Source organism: Vombatus ursinus, unplaced genomic scaffold, assembly GCF_900497805.2.
Source record: "Vombatus ursinus unplaced genomic scaffold, bare-nosed wombat genome assembly UNPS02014779.1, whole genome shotgun sequence".
In the NCBI taxonomy this organism is placed as follows: Eukaryota; Metazoa; Chordata; class Mammalia; order Diprotodontia; family Vombatidae; genus Vombatus; species Vombatus ursinus.
Window position 1 is genome coordinate 425,203 of NW_020954557.1, and position 16,931 is coordinate 442,133.

Below are 16,931 nucleotides of genomic sequence, written 5' to 3' on the forward strand. Positions count from 1 at the left end.
TTTTTCTCTTTTGATTAAATTTATTTTAGCTTTAACTTTGTCTGAGATCATGATTACTATCCCTGCATTTTTTCTCCCTAATAAATTCTACTCCCAGTCTTTATTTTATATTTGTGTGTATCTCTTATTTCCTATCCCTCCTAACTCTTTTACTTCTATCTACCACCTTGCCCTCCTACTACTTAACCTACCCTGCCTCTAAGGACCCCTCCTTTATTCTCCCATTCCCATTAATCTAAACACCCTTCTATTACCCCTCCCATTCTAATCCCTCACCCTTGCCTCTAGAAATCGCTCCATTATCCTCTCTCCCCTCATCCCCTTAACCTTTTATTTCTTGCTGAATTTAGAAAACTTTTGTACCTCTCTACCCTCTTAAACCCATTCCTAATGAAAGTAGGGCTCCAGAAACATCAGCCTTCCTCCTCCATCTAATTCTTCTGTGTCAGTTCTTCCTTTTGAACCTCATTTGTATGAAATAATTACTCTTTTTACCTGGTCCTACCTTCTTACCTGTTATACTTTTTAAAATCACATCATACTCAGGTCTACCCCAATCTTTTTTGTGAACTACCTAATCACTAATAAGAATCTGAAGCACACATTTTATATTTCCTTGTATGTAAGGTAAGCAATCTGCCCTTATTGAGTCCCTTGTAATTAGTCTTTAATATGTACCTTATATTTCTCTTGGATCTTATATATCAAGTTTTCTATTTAGTTTGGGTTTTTTTTTTTTAACAAAATCCTGAGAGTCTGAAAATTCATTAAATATCCATTTTTTTCCATTCAGGATTATGCTTAACTTTGCTGGTTATGAAATTTTCAGACACAGCCCCAGTTCTTTTCCTCTTTGATATGTAGTGTTCTAAGACCTACAGTCTTTTAGTATAGCTGCTGCTAGGTCTAGCGTGATTCTAATTGTGCCATTGCCATGTTTAAATTGTTTTTTTTCTTGTTACTTGTAATATTTTCTCCTTGAGCTGGGGGTTTTGGAATTTGACTATTATATTCCTGTAGGTTTTCCTCATTCCATCACCTCTTTGAGGTGGTGATTGGTGGATTTTTTTTTAAATTTCTACTTTCCCCTCTTGTTCTAATGTTTCTAAGACAATAATTTTTTATAATTATCTTTTGTATTATTATATCAAGATTCTTTTTTTGATTGTCACTTTCAGGTAGTCCAATTATTCTTATGTTTTCTCTTCATGATCTGTTCTCCAGATCAGTTTTTTTTCTTATAGGAAGTTTAACATTCATTCTTTATATTTTGTTTTATTATTTCTTGGTCTCTTATAACTTTGCTGGCTTCCCCTTGCCCAATTCTAATTTTCAAGGAGTCAGTTTCTTCCTTAAGATTATGTATCTACTTTTGTAGTTGTTTGACTTTCTTTTCATAATTTCCTTGGTTTTCTTGGATTGTTATTTTTTTAAAAAATTTTCCTCAATCTTTCTCATTTGATTTTTAAAGTCTTTTATAAGTTCTGTGAATTCTTTTTGGGCAGGTGACCATTTGACATTATTCTTTGGGGCAGGAGAGGCTTTCTGTTGCTTAAGTATCTTCTTCTGAAGATGAACTCCAGGCTTCTCTATTCCCATAGTAATTTTCTATGGTTGCATTATATCTCCTTTGCCTGCTCATTTTTTAAAAAATTTGTAGCAGTTTATTTTTTTGTAATCACCTCTAGTCCTAGAATATGGCAGATGGCGCCTCTGGCCTCAGATCTTTCTTCAATTCTATCCTCTAGCTTGGAACCAAAACCAAGAATTCTGCACTGCTTCTGCACTCAGCAGGTATGTACTGGTTCCTTCTCACCCAGGGCTGTGTTTCAGCAGCACAAGGTTCCTTATCAGCAGAGGTTCCTTTAATCTTCCCTGGCTCCCCACATAGTCTGGGAGGGGAAGGTTCCTGTGGCTGGAGCTGAGGCCACCTCAACCCAGCTAGCCCCAGGGCTCATTGTTTATTGTTTAAGGGGGATTAGCCTGGAGGTGTTTACTCTTTACAGGGACCAAACCTCAGTCCTAGGCCTTTCCTTTGGATCTTCTGTGATTAACCCAGAAGGACCATTGTTCTACCTCAACTCTTGTTTATTTTTAGTGCTCTATGCTCACCCTGTGGTGCCATTTTGTCTTGTTTGTGGGGGAAATCTGGAGAGCTTGGAATTTTTCTGACCTACTCTGCCATCTTCCCAGATTCCTCCCAAAGATATTTTCAACATTCATTTTTCATAAGATTTTGAGTTCCAAGGGCAGGTAGGTGGCACAGTGGATAGAGCACTGGCCCTGAAGTCAGGAGGATCTGAGTTCAAATCTGGCCTCAGACCAAACATTTGACACTTACTAGCTGTGTGACCCTGGGCAACTCACTTAACCCCAGTTGTCTAAAAAAGAAAAAAAAAGTTTTAAAAAAAATTTTGACTTTCAAATTTTTCCTCCCCTCCCTCCTTCCCCTCCCCCTACCCCAAGATGGCAAGCAATCTGATACAGGTCACACATGTGCAATCATGTAAACATATCTCCACATAGTCATGTTGTTGAAAGAAGAATCAGAACAAAAGTGAAAAATTATGAGAAAGAAAAAAACAACAAAACAAAATAATATACTTCTATCTGCATTCTGACTCTATAGTTCTTTCTTTAGATGTGGATAGCATTTTTCATCATGAGTCTTTTGGAATTGTCTTAGATCACTGTGTTGTTGAGAAGAGCTAAGTCTATCAGAGTTGGTCATCACACCATGTTGCTGTTACTGTATACAATGTTATCCTGGTTCTGCTCACTTCTTTCAGTATCAGTTCATGTAAGTCTTTCCAGGTTTTTCTGAAGTCCCCTTGCTTATCATTTACTAGAGAACAATAGTATTCTATCACATTTATATACCACAACTTGTTCAGCCATTCCCCAATTGATAGGCATCCCCTCAATTTCCAATTCTTTGCCAACACCAAAAGAGCTGCTATAAATATTTTGGTACATGTAGCTCCTTTCCATTTTTTTATGATTTCTTTGGGACACAGATCTAGTAGTAGTATTGCTCTATCAAAGAGTATGCACAGTTTGATTGCTCTTTGGGTATAGTTCCAAATTGCTCTCCAGAATGGTTGAATCAGTTCAGAACACCACCAACAATGCATCAGTTTCCCAATTTTCCCACATCTTCTCCAAGATTTATCATTTTCCTTTTCTGTCACATTATCCAATCTTACAGGTCTGAGGTGGTACCTCAGAGTTGCTTTAATTTATATTTCCTAATCAAGAGTAATTTAGAGCATTTTTTTCCATATGATTATAGATAGCTTTAATTTCTTCATCTGAAAACTGCCTTTCATGTCATTTGACCATTTATCAATTGGTGAATGACTTGTAATCTTATAAATTTGACTCAGTTGTCTATGAGGTCTTTATTAGAAACATTTGCTATAAAATTATTTTCCGTCTTTCTGCTTGTTTCTCATCTTGGTTGCATTGGTTTTGTTTGTGCAAAACCTTTTTAATTTAATATAATCAAAATTATTCATTTGGATTTCATAATGTTCACTATCTCTTATTTGGTCACAAATTCTTCCTTTCTCTATAGATCTGACAGGTAAGCTATTCCTTGCTCTCCCAATTTGCTTATGGTATCACCCTTCATGTATAAATCATACACCCATTTTGACCTTATCTTGGTAAGTGATGTGAGATATTGGTTTATGCCTAGTTTTTGCCACACTATTTTCCAGTCTTCCCAGCAGTTTTTGTCCAATAGTGAGTTCTTATCCCAGAAGCTGGAGTCCTTGGGTTTATAAAACAGTAGATTACCATAATCATTTACTACTGTGTCTTGTGTACCTACTCTACTCCACTGACCCGCTACTCTATTTCTTAGCCAGTACCAAATAGTTTTGATTATTGCTGCTTTATAATGTAGTTTTTAGATCTGGTATGGCTAGGCCACTTTCCTTTGCATTTTTTCTTTAATTATCTTGATATTCTTGTCCTTTTGTTCTTCCAGAAGAATTTTGTTGCTATTTTCTCTAGTTCTGTAAAATAATTTTTTGGTAGTTTGATTGGTATGGCATTGAATAAATAAATTAATTTAGATAGGATTGTTATTTGTATTATATTAGCTTGGCTTACCCATGAGCAATTGATATTTTCCTAACTGTTTAGATCTGATTTTATTTGTGTGAAAAGTGTTTTGTAATTGTGTTCATGTAGTTCCTTATATAGTTCATATACTTTGTCTTGGCCAGTAGACTCCCAAATATTTTATATTGTCTACAGTTATTTTAAATGGAATTTCTTTTTCTATATCTTCTTGCTGAGCTTTGTCGGCAATATATAGAAATGCTAATGATGTGTGTGGGGTTTTTTTATTTCCTGCAACCTTGCTGAAGTTATTAATTATTTCAAGTAGTTTTTTAGTTGATTCCCTAGAATTCTTTAAGTGCAACATCATATCATTTGCAGAGAGCAATAGTTTTGTTTCCTCATTGCCTAGTCTAATTCCTCCTATTTCTTTTTATTCTCCTATTGCTAAAACTAAAATTTCTAGTACAATATTGAATAATAGTGGTGATAATGGGCATCCTTGTTTCACCTCTGATCTTATTGGGAAGGCTTCTTTATTATCCCTATTTCAGATGATGCTTGCTGATGGTTTTAGATAGGTACTAAACATTTTAAAAAATAGGAATAAGTGTTGTATTTTGTCAAATGCTTTTTGCATCTATTGAGATAATCATATGATTTCTATTGATTTTGCTATTGATGTGGTTAATTATGCTAATAGTTTTCCTAATATTGAACCATCCCTGCATTCCTGGTATAAGTCCCACCTGGTCATAGTGTATTATCCTAGTGATAAATTGCTGTAATCTCTTTGCTAATGTTTTATTTAAAATTTTTGCATCAATATTCACTAGGGAAATTGGTTTATAATTTTCTTTCTCTGTTTTGGCTCTTCCTCGTTTAGGTATCAGCACCTTACTTGTGTCATAAAAGAAATTTGGTAGGACTCCTTCTTTGCCCATTTTTCCAAATAGTTTATATGGTATTGGAATTAATTATTCTTTAAGTGTTTGGTAGAATTCACTTGTAAATCCATCTGGCCTGGAAGAGTTTTTCTTAGGGAGTTCATTGATAGCTTGCTCAATTTCTTTTTCTACAACAAGGTTATTTAAATATTTTTTTCCTCTTCTGTTAATCTGGCCAATTTATTTTTTAAAATATTCATCTATTTCACTTAGATTGTCAGATTGGCAGACAGTTGGGCAAAATATCTCCTAATTATTGTTTTAATTTCCTCTTCATTGGTGGTGAATTCACCATTTTCATTGTTGATACTGGTAATTTGGTTTTCTTCTTTCCTTTTTTAAAATCAAATTAACCAAAGGTTTATCTATTTTATTGACTTTTAATAAAACCAATTCTTAGTTTTATTTATTAGTTCAACAGTTTTCTTACTTTCAATCTTATTAATCTCTCCTTTAGTTTTCAGAATTTATAATTTGGTATTTAGTTGGGGATTTTTAATTTGTTCTTTTTCTAGCTTTGCATGCCCAATTCTTTGATCTGCTCTTTCTCTATTTATTCATGTAAGCATTTAGAGATATAAAATTTCCCCTAAATACTGCTTTGGCTGCATCCCATAAATTTTGCTATGTTGTCTCATTATTGTCATTCTCTTTGATGAAATTATTGATTGTTTTATGATTTGTTGTTTGACTCACTTATTCTTTAGGATTAGATTATTTAGATTCCAAATAATTTTTAAGCTATCTTTCCATGGCCCTTTATTACATGTAGTTTTTTTGCATCATGATCTGAAAAGGATGCATTTAATATTTCTGCCTTTTTGTATTAGATTGTGAGGTTTTTATGCCCTAATACATGGCCAATTTTTGTGTAGAAAAAGGTATATTCCTTTCTATCCTCATTTATTTGTCTCCAGAGGTCTATCATATCTAACTTTTCTAAAATTCTATTCATCTCCTTAACTTCTTTCTTGTTTATTTTGTGGTTAGATTTATCTAGTTCTGAGAGGGGGAAGTTGAGGTCACCCACTAGTATAGTTTCACTGTCTGTTTCTTCCTATAACCCACTTACCTTTTCCCCTAAGAATTTGGATGCTATACCACTTGGTGCATATATGTTCAGTATGGATATTACTTTGTTGTCTATGGTACTTTTTCACAAGATGTAGTTTCCTTCCTCTATTAGATCTCTTTATTAGATCAATTTTTGCTTTTGCTTTGTCTGAGTTCAGGATTGCTATCCCTGCCTTTTTTTTTTTTTTTTACTTAGCTGAAGCATAATATATTCTGCTCTAGCCTTTTACCTTTACTCTGTGTGTGTCACTCTGCTTCAAATGTGTTTCTTGTAAACAACATATTGCAGGATTCTGTTTTTTAATCCACTCTGCTCTTTGCTTTTGTTTTATGGGAGAGTTCATCCCATTCACATTCACAGTTATGATTACTGTGTATATCCTTCCATCCTATTTCCCCCCTTTTTGTACTTTTCTCTCTCCTTCTCCCCCAATCTGCAGTCCCTTCTATCAGACCCTCCTCCTTTGCTTTCCCCTTTTGCCTCTTTTTTCTGCCCTCCCTCTATCAGCCTCTCCTCCTTTGTTTTCCCATTTCCCCTCCTATTTCCTTATAGGATAAGAGTGATTTCTCTACCCAAATGAGTGTGTATCTTATTTCCTCTTTGAGTCAAATCCAATGAGAGTAAGTTTCAAACAATACTCACCCCATCTCTTCTTTCCCTCTGCTTTCCCTCCTCATGTGATATAATTTATCCCATTCTGCTTCCCCCTTTCATCTTCTCTCAGTCCAATCTTTTTTTCACCACTTAATTTTTTTAAATCATTACATCAAAGTCAACTTATACACTCACTTTCTGTCTAAGTATACTCCTTCTAACTGCTCTAGTAGAGATATAATTCTTAAGAGTTTATAAATATCTCCCATGTAGAGATGTAAGCAATTTAACCTTATTGAATGCCATGTTTTTTTTTCCCTTTCCTATATACCTTTTTATGCTTCTCTTCAGTCTTGTATTTGAAAATATAATTTTCTGTTTAGCTCTGGTCTTTTCATCAGGAAAGTTTGAAAGTCTTCTATTTTATTGAATATCCATTTTCCCTCCTGAAAGATTATGCTCAGTTTTGCTGAGTAATTGATTCTTGGTTGTAATTCAAGCTCTTTTGCCTTCTGGAATATCATATACCTAGCCCTCTGATCCTTTAATGTCGAAGCTGCCAAGCACTGTGTAATCGTGACTGTGGCTTCTTGATATTCAAATTGTTTCTTTCTGGCTCCTTGCAGTGTTTTCTCCTTGACCTAACAGTTCTCAAATTTGGCTACAATATTCCTTGGAGTTTTTATTTTGGGTTCTCTTTCAGGGGGTAATTGGTGATTTTTTTCAATGTCTATTTTACCCTAGGGTTTTTTTTTTTATAATTTCTTGAAAGATGCTGTGCAAGCTCTCTTTTTTTATCATAGCTTTCAACTACTCTAATAATTCTTAAATTATCTCTCCTGGATCTATTTTCCAGGTCAGTTATTTTTCCAATGAGGTATTTTACATTTTCTTCTGTTTTTTCATTATTTTGATCTTGTTTGACTGATTCTTGAAGTCTCATAGAGTCATTAGCTTCCACTTGCCCAATTCTAATTTTTAAGGAATTATTTTCCTCAGTTAGCTGTTGCACATCCTTTTCCATTTGGCCAGTTCTACTTTTAAAGGAGTTATTTTCTTCAGTGGATTTTTTTCCCCATTTGACCAACTCTAATTTTTAAGGAGCTGTTTTCTTCAGTAAAGTTTTGTGCTTCCTTTTTCAAGCTGTTGACTCTTTTTTCATAATTCTCTTGCATAACTCTCATTTCTTTTCCCAAATTTTCTTCTACCTCCTTACTTGATTTGTAAAATCCTTTTTGAGCTGTTCAAGAGGACTTTTTGGGCTTAATTCATATTCCCCTTTGAAGCTTTGCATATAGGCATTTTGATATTGTTGTTCTCTTCTGAGTTTGTGTTTTGATCTTCTCTGTTGCCATAGTCGCTTTCTATGGTCAGGGTTCTTTTTTGTTTTTTGATCATTTAAAAAAGTTGAACTCTGCTTCTGGGATACAGGGGGCACTGTCCAAAACTTCTTGTTCTAGGGGCTAGGAGCCTGGTCACTGACTTTCTGTGCTGGGGCATCTGAGACTGGCAGCTTGCCCACTGCACTAGGGTGGCCCAGCCTAGTTGTGCCTGTTGTATCCGGGGTTTCAGGGCTGGCAGTTTGCCTGCTACACTGGGTCTAGAGGCTTCAGAGCTGGCCTGCTGTGCCACTGGCCTACTGAGCCAGAACCTTGGGGCTTTGGCTGCTGATCTATGCTGTGACTAAGGGGCTCCTGCTGGCTTGCCCAGACATCACCTGCACTGGCCTGTGCTTCCTTTTTACCCAAGTGAGACAGACATTTCATGAAGTCCTTCTAAGTTATCATGGACTGGAAAATTGTTTCACTTCATCTTTTTGTGGATTCTGTCACTCCAGAATTCTTTTAGAGGCTTGATTTAACATTGTTTCTGAGGCAAAGAGCTCAGCAACTTCTGGCTTCTCTCCACCATCTTAGTTCCACTTCCCTGTGCCCTTCTTTCCTCTCACACAGACTCACTTATAGTTAAGACCCTCATCACTTCTCACCTGAATTATTGAAGTATTGGTTTCCTTCAATCAAGTTTCTCCACTACTCTGAGCTATCCTCTACTCAGAAGCAGAGTTCTGAACATGTCACCTTCCTGTTCAATAAATTCAAAGTCTTCTTACTACTCCTATGATCAAATATAAAATATTTTGTTTGTGATTTTGTTTGGTCTATTTTCTGTTCTTCCTCATACAACTCTATATCCCATATCTTTGCCTTGCTCTAATTATGTATATACCAGAAATACTCTCCCTCCTAAGCCCCAACTCTTAGAATCCATGAATTCCTTTAAGATTCAGTTCAAGTATCACCTACTCCAGGAGGACTTTCCTAGTTTCCCCACATGCACTCCTTTCAAGCTGTTAGTACCTTTTCCTTTAAGGTTACTTTATATCTAATTTCCATTTTTCTTATACTTTTAAAAATATACTTTTTAAAAAATATGATGTCTCCCCCATTAAAGTGTAAGCTCCTTGAGGGCAAAGACTGTTTTGTTTTGCTTTGTATTCCCAGCATTTAACACAATGCTTGGTATACAATAAATTTGTCTTTAAAAAATGATTGTTTATTTAAAAAATAGTGCTATTGGGGAAGAAGGGATGAAAGAAGGGAAGATTGCTTCTTGAGTTGGGTTGCGGAATTATGAATAACTGATGAAGAGAAGGCAAAGTTGATGAATTCTTATTTTGCTTCTGTTTTCTTTTTCAAGGAGAAACACTTTTGGACTAGAAAAAAATAGAACAGAAATAGCTAATAGAGAGTTTATACCCAAGAAAAGCAAAGACATAAGAAAGGATCACCTAGCTTCTCTTGATGAATTAAACTCAATTGGCTCAGATGAACTACATCTTGCAGTATAGAAATGACATATGGGATTACTGAGCCACTCTCAATTAAAAAAAAATCATTATAGAATAATAGTACCACAGGGCTGGATAAAAGTAAATGTCCCCATTTTCCTAAAAGGGTATGGAATAGAATTTGTAAACCACAGCAGTGAGCTTGATTTTAATTCTTGGAGAAATTCTAGAATACAACCATTCATTTTCTAGGTGTTCCCTAATCATCTAGAATGCACTAATGTCTTTCTTCTTTGTAACTTCCACTTAATACTCTGAGTTCTGCCATCTTGGTCCAAACAGAACAAATCTAATCTTTCTTCCTATATATGTATATACATATATATATATATATATATATATGTATATAACACTTTGATCTTTTGATGTCAGGAAAAACTTCCTAACAATTAGAACTGTCCAAAAGTGGAATGTGTTACCTCAGGAGATAATTGGTTGTCCCTCATTGGAAGCCTTTAGACAGAGGCATAGTGGTAGAACCGACACTTTGTCAGTGTTATAGGGGGAGTTCTTTTTCCCATAGAGGTTGGACTAGAGGGACAACTTCCTTGAAATTCTGCAATTTGGGGACAATGAGAACCCCTGTGAATTTGTAGGGTTTAGGAGTCTCACTTTAGTCCCGTACCTGGCTAAGGGAACCTGGTGATATTCTTATAAAATCTTTAAAACCCTCTACCATATGGTCCCCACCATTGATAAAATCATTGCATAATCTTTTTTATGTACTCTCTTCCAGTCAAACTGGCCAGATAGCTGTGCTCTGTCTATCAATTTCATCTCTGATTTCTGTGCCTTTGCAAAAGTAGTCCTTAATGTCTTTCATCACTTCTGCCTCTTAGAATCCTTAGATTCCTTCAGCTTAGTTACTGTCTCCTAAAAGAAGTCTTGCTTGATTATCACAGTTGTTAGCACTTTGTCCCTTCTGATACTATTTTGTATAGTCTTGTATATATTTATATTGACTTATTTCTGTCCATGCTACATTCACCAGTAGAATCTAAGCTCCTCAAGTAATTTTTGTTTTTGTAAACCCAGTAGCTAGCATCATGCCTTGCACATAGTAGGCTCTTATTAAAAATTTATTGAAGTGTCTGTTGAGTGAGGTAGTTTTTAGGTTCTTTTGGTTTCCTCTTCATGGTGTATCAAAGGCTGTCCCCCAACATGGAACATTGAGAGTATTTTGTGGTTCTAAGGGAGACAGAATAGAAATCTAGTCTCTTTCCTGCCCCTACCCCCGCATTTAAGAACCCCAAGGGAGACTTTAATTACTACCAGAAAGGGAACAGCAAGTTGGGGCCAGTGCTTTCTTCAGAGAGAGGGGATACTGGGCTTGAATTATATCTATCTTCTCCCTTAGATATAGTTAGTCTAGGACACATAATCAAGTTCAATCTAATTAGAGATTACTATGTCATTATTGGGGTGAAGAAGGACCCCAAGCTCTATATCCAAGGCTTGACCCCTTTCTCACCAAATACAAGTTCCACAGTGCACACACATAGTGAATAGCAAAGAAACTAATTTATTTAAATCATAGCAAAACAGAAATCAGGGAAGGTATATGAAAGAGAGTATATACTAGACAATACAGAATGAAACTCTCCCATTGGGAGCAAGGTAACTCAGTTCAACCATGAAAGAGTCCTAGATCTCACCAATGGGAAATTCCCTGGAATCTCTAATGTAACAAGCTGGGGACTGGAACATGATAGAAAATGCCAATTCTTTTCATGTCTTCCCAGAGACTTTTCCTTCAGCAACTTGAAGTGGGGTTGGCCTCTTCCATCTTTCCTCTTGAAATTGGAAGCCAGAAGTGACTCAATACTTGGAGAATCCCAAGGAAGAATGAAGAATGCTAGGGCTTTGCCATTCTTTTCAACTCTACCCTAGCCACTCAGGGCAGGGCATTCATCTGCACCACTGAGGAGAGAGGCCCATGACAATGGGCTTTGGGATAGAGGTTATCATGGCCAGTGGTTTACATCATTTAAACTTATTTAGGCATGGTTATAATTTGCATTAATGTCCCTTCATCCGTTTATTTTCCATTTTTTGTTGTATCAACAGCTTATCGAATAAGTCAAGTTGAAAGTTATAAATACCATTATCTTTTTCTCAATTTTATACTGCCTTCTAGAATTACATTAATTTTTATCTTTGCTGTCAATAATCTGACTGTACAGACAGTTAATTTTGAATGACTCTCTCATCGGTAATGAGTCATTTCTTGTCTCAAAATAGGACCACTTTTTTTTTGTTATGCTATTTGGTGCATGCCATGTCCACCACTTAACTCTTTTCTTGAAGAAAATATTCATGATATGTAGGTAATCGGTTTTTATGCAGTCTAAATTTTTGGGCCTCTCCAGATCATATTTTCTTAAATTTTTTGATGCTTTGTGAGTGTGAAGAGCACTGAATTAAAAGTTAGGGCCTGAATTTTAGTTCCAGACATAAAACTACCTAGCTTAGCTTAATCTTTCTATGTTTTTGTTTCTTCATCTTTAAAATGAGAAGTTAAACTAGTTTATCTCTAAAGCCTTTATCACATCTAAAATGCTATAATTCCAAGCTTAAATTCAGGGACTACAAATGCACATTTTAGAAAGGTTCACCTTACACTGTGTTAAATACAAAATAAACAGATCTTCAGTGGAGGGGAGTGGAGGGGTTAGGAGGGGAAGTCCCCCTCCTTTTCTGGGCTTTCTGCAATGTAGCAGATGCTTGAGAGGTACTTATCTTTGGCTGAGAGACCTTGAGTGGTCACACAAGTACTGTGAATTGTGATGCTAAGGTACAGTCATTCAGGCTTAAATTTTTGTAGTTCTTGAATATATTCTTTTATTAAAATGTGGATTCATTAGTTCTGTACTGATTGGTGCTAAATATATTTCCAAAGTAATAAAACAAATGTCATTCTAATGCCCAAAGACTGTTAAAAGGGTTTCTGCCAAGGATGATGAGAAAGAATGTTTCTATTTGTTTACATTAAAATTAAATCAGCAAATATTTATTTAACCCCTACTATGTAAAGATCTTTTGGTACTCTTAGAAAGTCAGCTATTAAATCTTTTGTGGAGGCAGAAGGTATCAAACAATGAATATATTTTAGTCTTTTTCTAAGTATTAATTGTTTTTGCTGATTTTTTTCTCTTCTTCCTCTTTTTTGTTAAAAAAAAATTCTAGGTCATATAGGGAGGCTCTCTGGAAGGGTTGGGGGAGAAATTCTGGGGAAAATTTGTGATTTAGAAACAAAATGTGCAAATAAAAATATATTTTAAAAACTATTTTTAAAAATATGATATTCAATAAATTAGTGGTCCAAGGATATGAACAGTTATAAAAAGAATTACAAATTATTAATGATTGTATGAAATTAATACTCCAAATCACTAATAAAAAGCAAAATGTAAATCAAGACAACTCAGATTTCACTTCACAACAGTAAACAGGGAAAGATGACAAAAAGATGGGCATTGTCAATGTTGGTGTGATTGTGGATAGATGGTCACCTTAATATACTGTTGGTTGAGCTGTGAATTTGTTCAACCATTCTGGAAAGCAATTTGAAATTATTTGAAGAAAGTGATGAACATATCTGTACTCTTTGATCTAAAACTGGAAAATATTATTGTAGCACTTTTTGAAATAGCAAAGAACTGGATGTAAAGTAGGTGACCATTGATGGGGAAATGGCTAAACAAATTGTGGTATATGAATATAATAGAATATTACTATATTGTAAGAAATGATAAATATGATGAAGATAAGAAAATCATGGGAAGATATGTATGAACTCCAACTACTGACCTCTGTGACTTTCTTTAAGTCCCGACTAAAATTTTACCTTCTACAGGAACCCTGCCCCAACCCCTCTTAATTCTAGTGCCTTATCTCTCTTAATTATTTCCTATTTATGCTATTATATATATATATATATATATATATATATATATATATATATATATAATATTTGTCTCCCCCATCAGATTGCAAGCTCCCTGAGGGCAGGGACTATCTTTTGTATCTTTTTGTATCCCCAGTGCTTAGCACTGTGCCTGGCACATAGTAAGCACTTAATAAATGTTTACTGACTGACTGAGAAACAGGAAAACAGTATGTACCCTAATTATCTCAATATAAATGGAAAGAAGAGCAACAGCAAATCAACTGAAATTTAATTCTGTGAAATTAAAATGACTAAGCTTGGTCCCAAAGAAGTGGGAGATTACAAGTATGGGTCACTGCAGATGTCAGATTTTTTCCATATGTTTGTTAGTCTTGCTGAATTTCTTACTCCCCTTTTTTATTCTTTGTTACAAAGGATAAGTTTTCCTTTAATTCTAGAAGCTTCTTGGCTTATCCTTCATCATTTATTTTGACAGGCTACAGTCACATTCATGTAAGATAAATGCAAAATTGGGGGAGCATTCTTTCAAAAAAAATATACCTTTGCCTTTTCAAGCTGCAGAAAGGCAGTTACCTTCTTCCCTTGTGCATTGGCAGCAATGAGTTGATTTCCACATACCTGGGCTTCTTGAAAGACTGCTCTCCTTAGTGGAGTTATCAGAGTTTCCATAGAGTGAGTGTCCTCTCCAGATCAGCAGCCAGATCCCTCTGTAGGTTCCTTCCATTGGTTTCAAAAGGTTTTTGACAAATTGAGTCATCTATAAGGGATGCTTCTCTGGGAAGGGGAGGAGGAAAGAATACATTGGAAAAAGTTATCAGTAATTTTTTCAAGTTGGGTTTTTACCATGGTGGTCCAGGCAAATTACAGATTGGGCAGCTGAATTCTGCTTTGCTATATTTACTTTTTAATTGATAAAATGATTAATATTTTCTACTCTAAACTGCTAAGTTGCTTTATATGAAGAGTGAATCGATCCAGATTTATCTAGATATTAGGAAAGCATTTTTAAAAAATTAATTAATTAATTTATTTTTAGTTTTTGACATTCATTTCCACAAGATTTTGAGTTTCAAAGTTTCTCCCCATCTTGCCCCTCGCTCCACCCCAAGACAGCATGCATTCTGAATACCCTTTTCCTAATCTGCCCTCCCTTCTGTCTCCCCACCCCTTCTCTAATCCCCTTCCCCTTCTATTTTCCTGTAGGGCAGGATAGATTTCTATCCATTGCCTGTATATCTTATTTCCCAGTTGCATGTAGAAACAATTTTTTAACATTTATTTTTAAAGCTTTGGGTTCCAAATTCTCTCCCTTCCTCCCTCCTCACCCACCCTCATTGAGATGGCTATTTTCTACTCTAAACTGCTGAGTAAAGTTGCTTTATATGAAGAGTGAATTGATCCAGATTTGTCTGTATTTTAGGAAAGCATTTTTATCATGATAATTCAACTTAATAATTTAATAAATATCTATTAAGTGCATACTATGTGTAGGGCATTCTGCCTGGTATGGGAAATTCCAAGATGAAAAACAACATAGTTGCTTTTGTCTGGAAGATTATAATCTTATAGCTAAGACTAAATTATATTCTAACCAGAATTATTCAAAGAACTAAATACATTTTAGTTACTTGGAAGTAGAAAGCACTAAAAGTAGATTAGTAGATGATTTTATGAATATTAAAAAGGTAAGGCACAAATATTTTTCCATTTTATAATTTTCATAAAACACAGCGATGTCTTTGTGAACATTGAACTTTGTGAATATTAAATCCAGTATGTATATGGTGGGACTTGCCTAAATGAAAAAGTCAGGTTTATCATTGTCATTATGGTATTCATCATAATCATCTCACCTATAATCACCTACATTTTTTTTAGCAGGTTCATTTATTTTATTATTCAGAGAGATCATTACAGTAAATTTAAAAGTTTTGGTTCTGAAGAAGAACAGAGAAAATGTACCTCCTTCTCTTCTTTGTAGAGGTAAGGGTATATGGTGTGGAACATAGCATATAATATCAGATAGTTGATGTGTTAGTTTTTCTGAAGCGCTTTTTTCTTGGTTTCCTTTTGTTTTTATTTTTTGTTTCAAGGGAAGGCTTTCTAGGGAGGGGTTGGAGAAGAACATACTTGGAAATGAAGATACTGAAAAAGAAAAGATATTAAGAAAAACATTAGCACTCTGCCTCTCTCCCCCCCCAAAAGAAAACTTAATTGAAAGGCTTCAATTCTGTGATTCTGTACATGTTAAAATCATAACCTAGGAACTTAAGGTCCTAGTCAACAATGTTATTTACAGAACTTACATTGAACCAACAACTAAGTTGAAAATATGGGTCCCCTTTATCCTTTGTAATAAACACCCCAAAGGAAAAAGGCCCTCTTGTTTCGTATGTCCATGAGCAATGTAGAGGCTATAATACATATGCCATTTGTATGACATTGAGTGTATACAAGGAGTAAGTTAAGTAAATATTTATATTATGGCATGAAGTTGACCCTGGGCTTTCAAATGCTGTCAATAAGTCAATAAGCATTTATTAAGCACCTACTATCTGGCAGACACTGTGCTAAGCTATGGAGATACAAAAAAAGGTAAAAGACAATCCCTTATCTCAAGGAGCTCACAGAGCTTGGGAGATACAATGTGCAAACAGCTAGATACAAATAAGCTATATACAGGATAAATTGAAAAAGAATGCTTACCAAAGTAGAAAGGGTTGGAGCATCAGTTAAGGTGGTCAGTCACCTAAGGAGCCCTCCAGTTTACTCAGGAGACACATCACCAGGTTGGCTTCAGGGTGACGAGTTTTGAGGCCACAACTCTGGAAGACCAAACCATATATTAATTCACAGAGGGGCTGTGATCTATGTCGACTGAAAGAATTGGCAGAGGGACAAGACTACAGAAATTTTTGAAGTATTTCAATGCATTCGAATACTTCAATTTATGGATATTTAAGTATACACAATTTTAAAAAGACTGTGCAAGAGGGAATACTTTACGGAAAGTCTTCTAGAAGGCTCCTCTAAAGGACCATGTGTCCTTAAGAATTATTGGCAGGGCAGCAGGGTTGGTCCTCCTTATTTCTTTGTTGTTCAGATGGTTTCAGTTGTGTCTGACTCTTCATGACCCTATTTGGGATTTTCTTGGCAAAGATACTGGAGTGGTTTGCCATTTCCTTCTCCAGATCATTTTACAGATGAGGAAACTAAGGCAAATGAGGTTAAGTAAGTGACTTACCCAGGGTCACACAGCTACTAAGGCCAGATTTGAACTCAGAAAGATGACTTCCTCACTCCAGCCACAGCACTCTATCCTTCTGGGCCACCTAGCAGTCCTCCTCCTTATTCCTTTGGGAAATCCTTTGTTTAGTTCAGGTTTATGTAGAATGATGACATTTGGGGCAACTGTATTTTTTTTTCTTTCTTTTGTCTGTCTATCTATCTATCTATCTATCTATCTATCTATCTATCTATCTATCT